Below are 15,820 nucleotides of genomic sequence, written 5' to 3'. Positions count from 1 at the left end.
CTATCCCCACAGTTAGATTTTGCATTGTCCTCAATGCAAGGATAAGGACGAATTTTAAAAAAATTAGAAATACAAAAACTAAAAACATAAAACTAAATAAATAAATAATAAAAAGTACAAAAGCTAGATAATGGGAAAGACTTAGCTGGTAATATGCGCATGAAATTAGACGCTAAAGTCTTCCTCCATGAATGACCTCCAACTCCGAACGTGCTCAACAAACAATATCTCTTTCTCTCACACACGTGTGTGTGCAACAAAATAAACAATATCTAAAAATTTAACTAATCAATCAACCATTTGATAGATATTATGCAATTAAAGACTTTCACCAACCCAACTGATAAATAAAAAAACATAAATAAATAAATAGCAGCAAATAATAAACACAAAGTATATGGCTCAGCTGCTCCAACCCCACACTTGAATTTTGCATTATACTTTAAGGGGATACTCTTCTAGCTCAAATCCTACAAAACTTATAAACACAAAAACAAAGAAAAGCTACAAAAGACTACGTTAATGACTCGAAAATTATACAAACTCTGTGGAACCTCCCCACACTTAAACTTAATCAGGAGGTTTTTCTTTGACCTGGACCCTATCTAACCTGTTAAGATCCACCCGAACTTGTTAAACATTAAAAGTTTATTAGTGGAACTAAAAAATGGTTTCAAAATCCTTAACGGGTCGGACCACCAAAATTTAAACTTACCTAGCATGAACCGGATGCATGATATATATCGAGAAGACTGGTTGTGCTTGAACTTCAATGGCTTCCTCTCTCCTGTAGACCATCTTCTGACTTGCAAATTATTCCGGTTCGCAAATGCTCTTCTCTTCGCCTTCTCCCGTGGTTTTGATTTATGAACGACATTTATTATAAGTGTCAAGGGCCAGCTGTGAAAGACCCCGAAACCCGGGAATCCTATACTTGATCATCATACCCAAATTTTACAAAATTAAAAACCCAAAATAAGTTCATTTCATTAAAACTATTTTAGAGTAACAAGCAATGGAAAATAATAAATATCAAAACCCCAAAACCAAAACTGCGGGACATGTGCCCTAAAATCCAAAATAGAACAAGGTTTGTTTTTATTTAAAGTCTTTGACTAGCGATGCCTTCAACCATCCGAGTAGTCTCCAGAACGTCCAAGCGAAAACCTCCAAATCCTTAACCTGAAAGTCAAACAAACATACACACAAAGTCAGCGTGAGCTGAGTGAGTTCACGCTTTTGTAAACAACATTCATAATTTAGTTCAAAAGTTTAGATATGAAATCAATAGAGGAATAATAAGCAATTAAATAAAAAATACCAAATAATCTTCCTTGGTTGAACACACGTACACGGGCTTCCCAACCATGAGTCAAGAGTCGAGTAATATATTTGACCCAGACGCGGTAAGACATAAGCACGTGACACGACCCTCCCCACCACGAGTCAAACCCGAGTAATATATTTGACTCGGTCAAGGCTTAACAAACCTAAACGCATGATACGGGCTTCCCCACCATGAGTTAAAACTCGAATAATATATTTAACCCGATCAAGGTTTGGCAAACGACGGGCCTCCCAACCACGAATCACTAGACATGAAGTCAAGGATTCGAGTAATATATTTGACCCGGTCACAATCACTATACACACACACATCAATAGGCATACTTACACATAAGTTCATCAAGCACACGCACCACTAGCCATACGTACATATAGCTTAATCATGATTAACTAATAACAACAACAAGTGTAGACTATAGAGCAATATGTATAAGTCATTCCTGTAAACCAATACAAGTAAGTCTACACGTATTCAATTAACACTAGGCCTAATAATATTCTCTAGCCAAGACCATAGGTAATATATATATATATAACCTTAAGCTATGCAATGCCATCCACATAGTTTTAAACGAGTAAAATCGAGTAATATTTTTAATAGGGTGTGTATGCCAGCCCAAAACGTAAAAAGATTAAAAGGGGGCATCGTGAAACCCACCTGACACGAGTCACGCAAATACCAACAAGCTAGAAAACCTCTAAGCAAATCAACAAATCACAAGCCTGTCGGATTGCACATAAAGATTACTAACTAAACTGTACCCACTCGCCTATCCTACGAGACGTTCTTACATGATTTGATTAACCTAAAGCCTCATCCATACAAATTCCAATTAGATCAGCCCCCGAGGCCTCATAATTACCAAAACCACCCTAAGTTAAAGCCGGGGACAAAGGATTTCCAAACAACACCTGAAAGTCGTTAATTTTGTCGAATACGCGCGTTAATTAGTTGTTTAAGTAATTATCAACCAACTCAGCACCGTGTGGACAAAATTTAGTATAAACACAGCCATCAAGTCCCCATGACACTTCACGGGTTGAATGGGTCGGCAATTCACTTGTACAACGCACAAACTACCAATTAAACGAGAATTTGCGTTGTATCGACCCATTTGAGTAACTGACAACCAATTCAGACCCGTTTACATAAATTTAAGCTTTTCAAAGCCCGTATATCCTACCGAGGCTACACAATCTGAATTGGTTGTTAATCCCCTCAAACAGCACGTTAAACGTAACAATCAACAATCTAGACAACCGAAATCCTAGTTTTCAATCTATCGGCAATTGATCAATCAAACGAACTTCATTGCTCACGATAATAAAGTATGATACATATGACATGCATATTACGGAGCAAAAAATTCACTTTAAATAGCCCCGAAAGGTACTCAATTGGACAGCCACCGGTTAAGCCTAAAACAAATGTTTTTCGACCAAGAAGCAAGCAATAAGGGTGAATTAAGGTGAAAAAGATGTTCATTGATATAATACTAACCTTGAATTGGAGTTTTGCACCTTGGTATTGGCTGTAAAAAAAAATGGAGGGCGTTAAGATGTCAGATTGGGTCTCGGTTAAAATAAAAACTCTACAAGGCATAAATCCTTTTAACGAAAATTTGCGGGTGTTACAAGTCTACCCGCCCCTACAATGGGATTCGTCCCCGAATCCCGTTGCAACAGGAACAGCTGTGGATAGAGTTTCATCATATCATCCTCGGACTCTCAAGTAGCCTCAGAACTCTTACTGTGCCTCCACTGCACCTTCATCTACCTAACCACCTTAGTCCCCAAACGCTTTTCCCGACGGTCACGAATGGCGATAAGCTCCTCAACTTAATTCCACTTACTGTCGAGTTTAATGCCACCAAGAGGCACATGGGCTTCCTCATCTGCCAAACATTTCCTTAGATGTCGCACATAGAACGTAAGGCCCCGAACTTCGAGAACCCTGCAGTTGGGATTCATACAAAACACTTATAAAAATATTTAAACTTGAAAATAATTCATTCCATTAAAACAACCAATTCAGAGTATAATTCAGCGGAAAACATAAATAATAAAATAAGTTCCCAAAACCCGGGAATTATGCCCAAAACCAATTTAAATGTATTTAAATAAATGTTAAAAAGAAAACGTTTATTATTATTGAAACATCCGACTAAGCATGCTCCACCGTCCAAGTAGCTTCGTGCACGTCCAAGCGGTAATGCATCCACCTCCTAACCTGAAACTCACACTAACATGCACACAAAGTCAGCTTGAGCTGAGTGAGTTCAAGTTTTAATAAATAACATCAATAATAATAATCATAATAGTTATTCCCAAAGGTTTTAAACTATAAAAGGGATACATCAGTTAGGCCATCATCTTCGATAAATAATCATCGTTATGTATATATACATATACAAACCTAAATATAAACATCTTCATAAGTGCATCCAAGTAATAACATCAGGGTCGAGCAAACGTACGACCCAAACGCGTAACATCTCATCAACGTATGCAAACATAAAGTAGGCATACATAACATTCGTAGTCGATAACGACTACTAACATCGCCAAATATTGGCCATACAATAATATATGTACATACATACTATAACATCCGAAGGCCTACCATATACGAGCAAGCCTATATAAAATAGTTTAATGTTTCATCAAGAAAAATCGTTTAGGTGTGCATGCTAGCCCAAAACTTAAAAAGAGTTAAAAGAGGCATCATGTACTCACTTGACACGAGACACGGATTCACCACGAGCTAGAGAATCCCTAAGTAATCCCAAGACTCAAACACCTGCCAGTTTACATTCCATCAATACTAATGACATCAAGATGACTCGTTTATCCTACAAGACGTTCTAATGGGGTTCGGGTCACCTAAAGCCTCGACCTCATCAAACTAATTCATAACAGCCCCCGAGGCCTCAGATTCACCAAAACGACCCTTAGACACTCCCGGGAATAAAGAATTCCCAAATTACCCCCAGAAGCACTAAGTGATACCAATACGCGCGTTTAAGAGTTGTTTAGGCCATTAACATCCAACTCAGCCCCTTGTGGACCCAACATGATAAAATCACAGCCAACAAGTCCACACGACACTACACAAGTCAAATGGGTAGGTAAATCGCAAATACAACGCACCAACTACTCAATAAACTCAATTGCGTGTTGTACCGACCCGTTGGAGTAACCGACAACCAATTCAGCCCCATAACTTATAAAAATGATTTTTCAACAGCTCGTACATCAAACCAAGTGTCCCCGAGCTGAATTGGTTGTTAACCACTTCAACCCTCGTGTTAAACGCACCAAACTACAATTCTAGTTAACCGAACACAATCTTTCAAACGATAACTAGTTGACCAATCTAACGAACCCCAATGAATATGGTTTTTAAGTATGATATACTAGACATACCTAGGAGGATTTCGGTGCAAAAACCTCACTCAAAACAGTCCCAGAAATGCTCAATTGGACAGCCACCTGGTTAGCCTACAACAAGCCATTAATCGATCAATACGCGTGTTATAACGACCAATTATGGTGTAAAAGACTTGGGGAATCGTAGTACTAACCTTTAATTGATGTTTTACGCACACGACTTGGCCGGAAAAAGGAAAATCATGGGGGGGGGGGGCTGTGAAGGCGCCGATCGGACAGCAAGGTTAGGGTTAGGTTTTTTTTTTTTTATTGTTATAATATAAAAATATTTCATCCAAGCCCCTCAAATTTGAAAGATTTGACAACTTTAAAGGAAAGTTAAATGTTTTGACGTATTGGGATGACGTAAAGGCTTCCGAGGAACGTCAGTTAAATCCCGAGGTTTATACATACTTTACAAGCTTTAAATCTTTGAACCGAGATTAACGGGTGTTACATAGAATGTAGGATGAATCCCAGCAAGCTCGTCCGGTGAATCCAGACTATAAGCTACCTCCCCAACACGGGACAAGTTATGGAATGAACCTATGAATCTCGGACTGAGTTTCCACCACTTACGAAAACGAATGATAACCTTCCAGGGAGAAACCTTTAACATAACCCGATCGCCGGCCACAAACACAATTGGCCTTCGCCTTTTATCTGTATAGGACTTTTTTCGGCCCTGAGAGGCCTTCATAAAAGCCTTAACCTTATCAAGTTTTTCAATCGTAGCCTCAACCACCTCCAAACTACCCAATTGTTTCTAACTAATGGAGCCCCAACAGACGAGAGTCCTACACCTACGTCCGTATAACATTTCAAACAGCGCCAACAGACGGGAGTCCTACACCTACGTCAGTATAATATCTCAAACGGTGGCATCCCAATAGTGGCGTGATAATTGTTGTTATAAGAAAACTCAACCAACGGCAATTGATGATACCAACTACCACCAAAGTCGATAACACAAGCCCGCAACATATCCCCGAGAGTTTGTATGGTCCTCTCGGATTGACCATCCGTCAGCAGGCAATAAGCAGTACTAATGAGGAGTTTGGTACCCATCTCCTTATGAAACTTTTCCCAAAACCTGGAGGTAAAACGCGTGTCCATATCCAAAACAATAGACACAGACATCCCGTTCCTAGAAACAAATTCACGAATAAACATATCGGTCGGCTACTCGAAATTATAAGTCTCTCAAATCGGCAAGAAATGAGCGCTCTTAGTCAACCTATCTACTATTACCCAAATGGTGTCATGATTACTCCTAGGAGTGCGAGGCAGTTTAGTTACAAAAATTCATCATAAGATGCTCCCATTTCCCCCTCAGGTATTTCCAAGGGTTGAAGTTTCCCGAAAGGCTTTTGGTGCACAACCTTAACCATCAAACAAGTCAAACATTACTCACATATTAAGCCACCTCATACTTCATCGCAGGCCACCGGTAATCCTTCTTGAGATCTTGGTACATCTTAGTCGCACCCGGATGAATGAAATAGCGCGACTTGTGAGCTTCATCTAGAATATTACTCTTGAATCCCCCATACCAGGGTACACATAAACGACCATCCTTATACTTCACCTCGTCACCTATGTCTTCCAACAACTTTTCTTGACCCCATATACGCTCCGACATAATCCATTCCACCTGCAAGGCCTCATTCTGAATGTTGGCTATCTGCTTCAAAATATTGGGTTGAGAATAAGCTGATAAGATTTCACACCAATGGGTTTCGGCATGTCCTTCCAGCTCAACTTGTCGGCCACTACGTTAGCCTTACCGGGATGGTACATAATCTCAAGATCATTTAATTAATTCCAACCACCGACGCTGCCGCATTTTCGGTTCCTTTTGCTCGAAGAAATACTTTAAACTATTATGATCGATGCAAATGACACAAGGAACATCATGAAGATAAGGTCTTCATAACTTAAGCGCAAACACGACCACTACCAGTTCCAGAAAGCTACGAATTTCAGATGGTGACTTAAGAGATTCCCATTTATTAATGGCTTCCACCTCTGCAGGGTCTACCATGATGCCATTTGGGTTAATAACATGGCCCAAGAATTAAACATCACGTAACCAGAAAGAGCACTTAGACAATTCGGCGTATAACTTGTTTCTTTGCAGAGCATCCAAAACTTCAGTGAGGTGACGAGCGTGATCGATTTCTCTCTTGGAATACACGAGAATGTCGTTAATGAAAACAATAACAGAACGGTCAAGCATCGGCCTACACACCCGTTTCATAAGATCCATGAACGCTGCCGGTGTATTGGTCAAACCAAAAGACATCACAAGAAATTCATAATGTCCATAGAGAGTGTGGAAAGCGGTCCTACGAATATCTTGCTCACGAATTTTTAACTGATGATACCCCGACCTAAGATCGATCTTCGAGGACCAACTAGCTCTTTGGAGCTGATCAAATAAGTCATTGATCCTTGGTAGAGGGTACCTATTTTTCCACAGTAAGTCTATTCATTTCATGGTAGTCGATGAACAAGTTCTGACCACAGATAATCTAAGCATCCATGCTAGCAAGCCAGTCCAACCCAAGCCCCCAATCAAAACAGCCCAACGGCATTAAATAAAGCCGCACCGAAAATCTATATCCAGACAACTCAATAAAGCAACCCTGAATAGCTCTAGACACATAACAGACTTTTCTACAACGACCTCAGCCTCAAATATATCGTTTCAGGTAATTTATCTAACTTGGAACAAAGGGTGGTAGACACAAAAATCCTACTGGCACCAGAATCAAATAAAGCCAAAGGCTGTAATTCAATAAGTAAAAGGTACTTGGAATGATATTACGCTACTACTTGGCTAAACCATTACACATACGTTCTCGAAGGATTGAGGGATTTAAGCGGTCAAGTAAAAAAGGAAACCCAGTGTGATAGCATGCAATGCCTTACCTAATCAATTACGCGTAAGGCTTTTGAGAGGAGGAGAAATAAACGAGCGGGTTTAAGGAATGAGATTAACGTTAATGCAATCGACACGAGCATTAGCCATATCCTATCCCTACAAAGACAAAACCCTAACACAGTCAAGCACAAGTAGGGTTTAGAACATGGTAGGTAATGGTAAACTGCTATTAACGTTGATCAAGTGTTATTAGTCGTTTACTTTACCCGCCCATCCAAAGAACCCCCTGCCCTAACCATATTAGCATCCCATCAAACAATTAAGTAATTTATGCACATAATAAAACCCTAATGCTTATAAAAATTAATATACAAATATAAAAATTACCTCTTGGCGTGCAGCTACTCATGGTTGGCATTTCTAGTCTTTCCTCTTACAGTTCGAGTCCAGGCATTCAAGAATGCTCGGATTCCTTGAACCTTGGTTATGATACCAACTTGTAAGACCTCAAAACCGGGTAATCCTACAGTTGGTCATCATACCAAATTTTACAAAAAATTAAAACCCAACACAAGTTCATTTTATAAATACCATTTTAGAGTAACAAGCAGTAGAAAATAATAAATATCAAAACCACAAAACCACGGACACATGCCTAAAAATACAAAATAAAACAAGGTTCATTTTTATTTAAAATCTTTGACTAATGATGCCTTCAACCGTCCGAGTAGTCTCCAGCACGTCTAAGCGATAACCTCCAAATCCTTAACCTGAAAGTCAAACTAACATGCACACAAAGTCAGCTTGAGCTGAGTAAGTTCACGCTTTTGTAAACAACATTTATAATTTAGTTCAAAAGTTTAGATATGAAAATAGTAGATGAGTAATAAACAGTTAAATAATTAAATACTAAATAATCTTCCTCGGTTGAACACACGTACACGGGCCTCCCAACCACGAGTCAAGACTCAAGTAATATATTTGATCCGGACGTGGTAAGACATAAGCATGTGACATGAGTCTCCCCACCACGAGTCAAACCCGAGTAATACATTTGACTCGGTCACGGCTTAACAAACCTAAACACGTGATACGGGCCTCCCCACCACGAGTTAAAGCTCGAGTAATATATTTAACCCGATCATGGTTTAGCAAACGATGGACCTCCCAACCACGAATCACGAGACACGAAGTCAAGGATTCGAGTAATATATTTGACCCGTCTAAATAATGATTATGCAACACGGGCCTCCCCACCACGGGTTAAACCGGAGTAATATATTTGACCCGGTCACGATCTCCAAGCACACACACATCAATAGGCATACTTCCACATAAGTTCCTCAAGCACACGCATCACTAGGCATACGTACATATAGCTTAATCACGATGAACTAATAACAACAAGTGTAGACTATCGGGCAATATGTAGAGTTATTCCAGTAAACCAATAAAAGTTAGTCTACACGAATTTAATTAACACTATGCCTAATAATATTCTTGAGCCTAGACCATAAGTAATATATATATATATATATATTGTAAGCCCCCGATCCTGGGTGCCCTACTTTTACGCTGGTTAGATTTACTCATTCACATGATTCGGAAAATCATAGTTAATTAAAACAAATTGCGAATTAAAAGTCAACCATCTTACATAACATTAGTACTTTTCTAAAACAACATAACATAGGTCTTAAACAGTTAACATAAATAACACGTGTATTCTCTTCTCTTCGATGCCAGTCTTCTTTTATTTGCCACGTATCCCACTCTAAGCAACTTGCCTCATCCTACTCACCTGCGTGCATACTAAAAGTCAGCTACGCTGAGTGAGTTCTAGTTAATCAATTAACATACAATACTTTCGCGTTCGTACTTATACGCGTCCGGAGATACGTATTTCATACTTTACTTGCTATTGCTCATTCATATATACTTTACATACATACGTATTTACACACTTTCTTTCCTACTTTCCTATGGCATACCGTAAACTATCCTACTTCTACTATCTCAGATATTATTAGGGTCTGGTCCCTTTATCTTAGATATTTTCAGGGTCTGGTCCCTTCTATCTCAAATATTAATAGGTTCAGGTCCCTCTAATCTCATATATTATTAGGGTCTGGTCCCTACTATCTCAGATATTATTAGGGTCTGGTCCCTACTATCTCAGATATTAGGGTCTGGTCCCTCCTGCCTCAATCTCAGATATTAGGGTATGGTCCCCGTCATCTCAGATATTATTAGGGTCTGATCCCGATCATCTCAGATATTATTAGGGTCTGGTCCCTTCGTCTCGCATAACCATACAACCATACATGTCTTGTCAACTATCCATTCTTTCATATCAACGTGCAAACTTTACCTGTCTTATGTATATAATATATATACACATTTTATCATATAACATTATATAACAAAAGCATTTAATGCACAATAACACATGTATCTTATAGTAATCACTTAGGATAAGTGTTTTATCTATCACATAAGAGTATGCACACAGCCCCGAAAACGTCACAGAGAAAGGGGCTAGAACTCACCTATAGACGATTCCTCTCCAAATTAACAGTAATTCCCTTCTTCAACTGAGCTCGACTAACTGTTAATAATGCACACATATTAATCTCTATATTTGTTTGTTATTTATCTCTAAAATTAATGGGGTTATCTTTTAAGGTAACTGAACCGACATGTAACCTTCTGTTCATATTAATTTAATATACATGGCCTTATCTTATTAATGAACCGTCTTTATTAGTTTTCATGCTTAACGACATTTATTATTATCCTATTTATATTTATTATTATATTAGTTCATTACTATTCGTACTTATTTTTATTATATAATTATTTATTTTTTGGTAAGTTATCCTTCGTTCGTACACCCCTTTTAATTTTTCCATTTACAACAGGCTCTTACGTTTAAGTGTTTCCAAACGGGTCCCATAAACCATTGGTTTGGCATAAGGTGGGTTGCGGGTTCTAAACGAGTCGGGTCTCATGTTCGGGTTTCGTTTAAGTCTTGTATCCAATTATTCTTTTACTTTTGTCATTATGTGTTATTATTATTATAACTAATATTATTAAAAGATATTATCTAATTACCAAACTACCCCCAACCCTAATTATATAACCCCACCCCCACCCTTATCTAACGTCTTCTTCACGGATTCACCACCGCTGCCACCTCCTTCCGATTTCCGGCCACACCACTGTAGCCACGGCTGCTCTACTCCGGCGACCATCTCAACGAGGAAGGATCTGGACTAGGCCTGAGCATAGGCTAACTGAGTCGCACAGAGCTTGCTTTGCACGATGTTTGAGTCGCCTCAAATCAATTCGCATGGAATCGATTCGCTCGGAACAATTTGCATGCCAAACTATTCGCATGGCGTGCGAATCAAATCGTGAGAACCATTCGCTTCCAAACGATTCGCACACCAAACCATTCATGCGATTGGTTTCTTTTTCTTGGATTAGCTCGAATAGGGTTTCTTCAGTTCACATACAGGTTCAGTTTGGGTTTGGATCCAGTTCAATTTAGCTGACTCCATCGGCACTCGAGCCATTCGCGACCAACACGAGGGACAGGGAGTAGATTGGGTTCAAATTTCGAGACCCACCCGAGTCAGTTCGGGTTCCAACTTGAGTTTGGGTCTTGCTGGGGTGATGAACCAGCTGAATGTTCCCTAAGGTTCTACTGTACAGGGTTTGGGTCTATGTCGGGTCCTGGTTCAAGTTTCTGGCTACAGAGTTGTTCGGGATCCGAGTTTCATTTCCTTAGAATATTTGTCATACGGATTCGAGTTACATTCATAAATCGAGGACTCATCTTCCCCATTTGGTTCATTTAGGGTTTATTCGTATCGGCTCGTTTTGTTACAAGCTTTCCAATTTCGTTTGTTATTAATCTTAACAAGAAAAAGAAACGAAAATGAATATAAATTGTTTACCTTTTGGAGTGATTGAACTAGATCTAGGATGGGTGATTAGATTTGGAATGTTGGTGTACAGGAGGTTACTTGTGTGTATGTATGGGTGTGTGTGACAATGAGTGGGAATGATAAAGGAATGATGAAGATAAGGATAAGATTAGGGTTTAGGGGATTAAAAAGGCAAAGCGCAAAGGCTTTTAGCCCCATAATCACCCTCAAGTCCAATAAACTTTCTTAATCTTATCCATACTCTACATATTATTTAATTAGCCCAAATAACGAAACACAACACTTGCTTAAAACGAGCTTTTATTATTTAATTCAAATAATAGTTAAAACGAGGATATATATATATATATATATATATATATATATATATATATATATATATATATATATATATATATATATATATATATATATATATGTCCTTAAGGAATTTATTACCAAAGACACGTCTAAAATATCCTAAGGCATACAATATAGTTCACACCTGGTTTCGTAAGTGTACAAACAATAATAATGCTATGGAAAGCCATCCAAATACTTTTAAACGACTAAAATCGAGTAATATATGTAATAGGGTGTATATGTCAGCCCAAAACATAAAAAGATTAAAAAGGGGCGTCGTGAAACTCACCATACACGAGTCATGCAAATACCAACAAGCTAGAAAACCTCTAAGCAAATCCACAAATCACAAGCCTGTCAGATTGCACATAAAGATTACTAACTAAACTGTACCCACTCGCTTATCCTACGAGACGTTCTAACATGATTTGATTAACCTAAAGCCTCATCCATACAAATTCCAATTACATCAGCCCCCAAGGCCTCATAATCACCAAAACCACCCTTAGTTAAATCCGGGGACAAAGGATTTCCAAACTACAGCCGAAAGTCGTTAATTGTGTCGAATACGCGCGTTAATTAGTTGTTTAAGTAATTATCAACCAACTCAGCCCCTTGTGGATAAAATTTAGTATAATTACATCCAAGAAGTCCACACGACACTTCACAGGTTGAATGGGTCGGCAATTCACTTGTACAAAGCACAAACTACCAATTAAACAAGAATTTGCGTTGTACCGACCCGTTTGAGCAACCGACAACCAATTCAGCCCCGTTTATATAAAAAGTAAGTTTTCACAGCCCGTATATCATACCGGGGCTACACAATCTGAATTGGTTGTTAATCCTCACAAACAACGCGCAAAACGCAACAATCAACAATCTAGGCAACCGAAATCCTAGTTTTCAATCTATCGACAATTGACCAATCAACGAACTGCATTGCTCATGATAATAAAGTATGATACATATGACATACATATGACGGAGCAAAAAACTTCACTTTATACAGCCCCGAAAGGTACTCAACTGGACAGCCACCGGTTAAGCCTAAAACGAACGTTTTTCGACCAATAAGCAAGCAATAAGGGTGAATTAAGGTGAAAAGGATGTTCATTGATATAATACTAACCTTGAATTGGAGTTTGGCACCTCGGAATTGGCTGAAAAAAGAAAAGATGGAGGTGTGATGGCTGCTCTTCTTGGCCGGTCGGACAAGAGAGGGAGAGAGATGGAGTTAGGGTTTATAATTTGACAATTTACATAACCAGCCTCCAACTAATAATTGTGATGTCTTGCTCCAAATTTAATATAATATAACTTTCAAAAATGACCAGGAGGTCCCTTAAGATGTCAGATCGGGTCTCGGTTAAAATACAAACTCTACAAAGTATAAATCCTTTTAACGAAAATTTACTAGCGTTACAAGCTGTGATGTTCTCCACTAACACCATTTCTATATCTTCTAGTAGGGCTTCAAAAATGCTAAATCACCCTCCGAATCAAACTCTCCTATTTCATCGTACTCAAGAAACCCTTCTATCTTCAAATCCAAAAACTCATCCTCCTCACACAACTTATTAACAACCTCTTCTTCAACAACAAACATCAACTCAAGTGAATCTCCCAAATCCATTTCATCCTCTATCTCTTCTTTCTTCACTAACGACCTTTGATAAGAATCCTACTCTTCTTCATTGATTTCATCATCAGAGTCACTCCATTAATTAGCAATAGTAACTTGTGACACTGGAGCTGGGAGTCATCGTCCATTTTTGTCTCTGTAATATGAGTGATCCCCTCATCTGACTCATTTTCATAATCCAAGAACTTCAATCTCTTTTCTTTTTCCTCTTCTTCATCCAATCTCCTAGCAATGCTTTATATTATGCGTTGGAGATCTGTAAGAATACTATGTTGATTTTTCAAGATGATATCGTGCTCAGCTAACTTCTGTTTGGCATCTAAGGCCATATATTGAGCCAACATATTGTAACATCCGCAATTTTGTGAATAAATAACGGAAAGTTTTATTATTATCGGTGTGTCGTTAGTTTAATTGTATACGTGTTTATATTTGGATAAGGATTGGGTTGGTATGGAAGTGGATGGTGGAGCCCATAGCCTCCTATATAAAGCCATCTCCCGTTCCTTTTACAATTTCTTTCCACCATAACACACACTAAAACACACTTTCCCTCTAACATCCGAAACCAATCCTGAGCTAAAGGAAGAAAGAACCTCGTGTGTAAACGCCATCAAACATCAAGAATCACGTCCAAGTCCTCGAGTTGTTTCAGATCTGAACCAAACCCGAGAACCGAAGGTGGGTTTTGGTTAAAAAAGTTAAGTTTTAGATCAGTTTCGACATGCAAACTGATAGAATGGTAGATCGGGACTTTTCAACGAATTTTCTTGGTTTTAGAGAGAGAGAACCGATTAGGGTTCTTGGCCGTTTCTTGGTTTTTGCTGCATGAATCTGGATTTAATCCTTGGTTCTGATTGATTAGTAGGTTTGTTATTGATCACGGCTATTTGATATAGTTTAGTTAGATCGATACAAATCCTATTAACTGATTAAGGATCTTGTGGTTAATCAAGATTAGGGTTCTTGGTGCAGCCGTGTTCCGATTAGGGTTTTCTTGGCCGTTTCTTGGTTTTTGCTGCATGATTCTTGGTGCAGCCGTGTTCTTCTTGGCCGATTAAGGGTTTTATTGGCCGTTTTTAGGGTTTTCTTGGCCGTTTCTTGGTGTATTGCTGCATGAATCTTGGTTTTCTTGGCCGATTAGGGTTTCTTTTTGGTGCAGCCGTGTTCTTGCTTATTAACGAGTACTAGGGTTTTCAAACAGCCGTTCTTGGTTCGTTTGGAATTTTGGTTCTTGTTCTTGGGTGTTATTTGTTGATTGGAATTTTCGTTCTTGTTCTTAGCTCTTGTTCTTGGGTGTTTTTCGGGTTAGGGTTTTGTATGGAGCAGAAGGGTGGTAATGGATTTGTTGATCGTATCAAGCAAGGGTTTTCAGCCAATCGAGTTACGAACATTGATGGGGTTCTTCCTCGTAGGGGGGCTCTGAAAACTGTTTCGTTTGCTGCAAACACAACAATCAATGTTCCTTTAAATGATGTAATCAACAAAGATGGTGGTTGTTCAGCCGTGCTTCTAATGATAATAAGGTTCTTGGATCTGATTCATTAACTATTCAACAAGATGGAAGTTTTTAAGCCTTTGGTTCGGATGATAACAAGGTTTTTGGATCTGAGTCTCTAAATATTCAAAGGGATGAAGGAATGGAGAAACATATGGAAAATTCTAAGCCTTCGTATGTGAGTGTTGTCCAACTTGAAAACAAGACAAATAAGGTAACATTAAGAAAATTAAATGTGGAGTCAACAATGGAAGGAGTTGATGTGGTTATCCCGGTTGAATCTGTCAAGAAAGTTAACGATAGGTTTACTAATACTTTGTTTGGTTATTTTTTGGGTAACAGACTTCCGTTTCCGGTTGTTGAGTATTTTTCTAAGAAAAATTGGAACAAATATGGGCTTACGAGACTTATGATGAATGCGAAAGGGTTTTTCTTTTTCAAGTTTCATACGGAAGTTGGGATGATGCAGCTGATTGAGGATGGTCCTTGGATGATTAGGAATGTCCCCATTATTCTTAATATTTGGACTATGGAGTCAGATTTGGAAAAGGAGGATATACGGTCTGTTCAGGTTTGGGTCAGATTACAGAATATTCCTCTGGGTGCCTTTACTGAGGAGGGTCTAAGTTTGCTCGCTTCAAGAATTGGGGATCCGATAAGTGTTGATTCTTACACTGCCAATATGTGTAAGGAATCGTAGGGAAGAAGTAGTTTTGCTA

This window comes from Bidens hawaiensis, unplaced genomic scaffold (genome assembly GCF_021521415.1).
Source record: "Bidens hawaiensis isolate Kalapana, Puna unplaced genomic scaffold, B.hawaiensis_p1.1 tig00036364_1, whole genome shotgun sequence".
NCBI lineage: Eukaryota > Viridiplantae > Streptophyta > Magnoliopsida > Asterales > Asteraceae > Bidens > Bidens hawaiensis.
The sequence above is the reverse complement of the archived record's forward strand: the minus strand, read 5'-3'. Positions refer to the sequence as shown.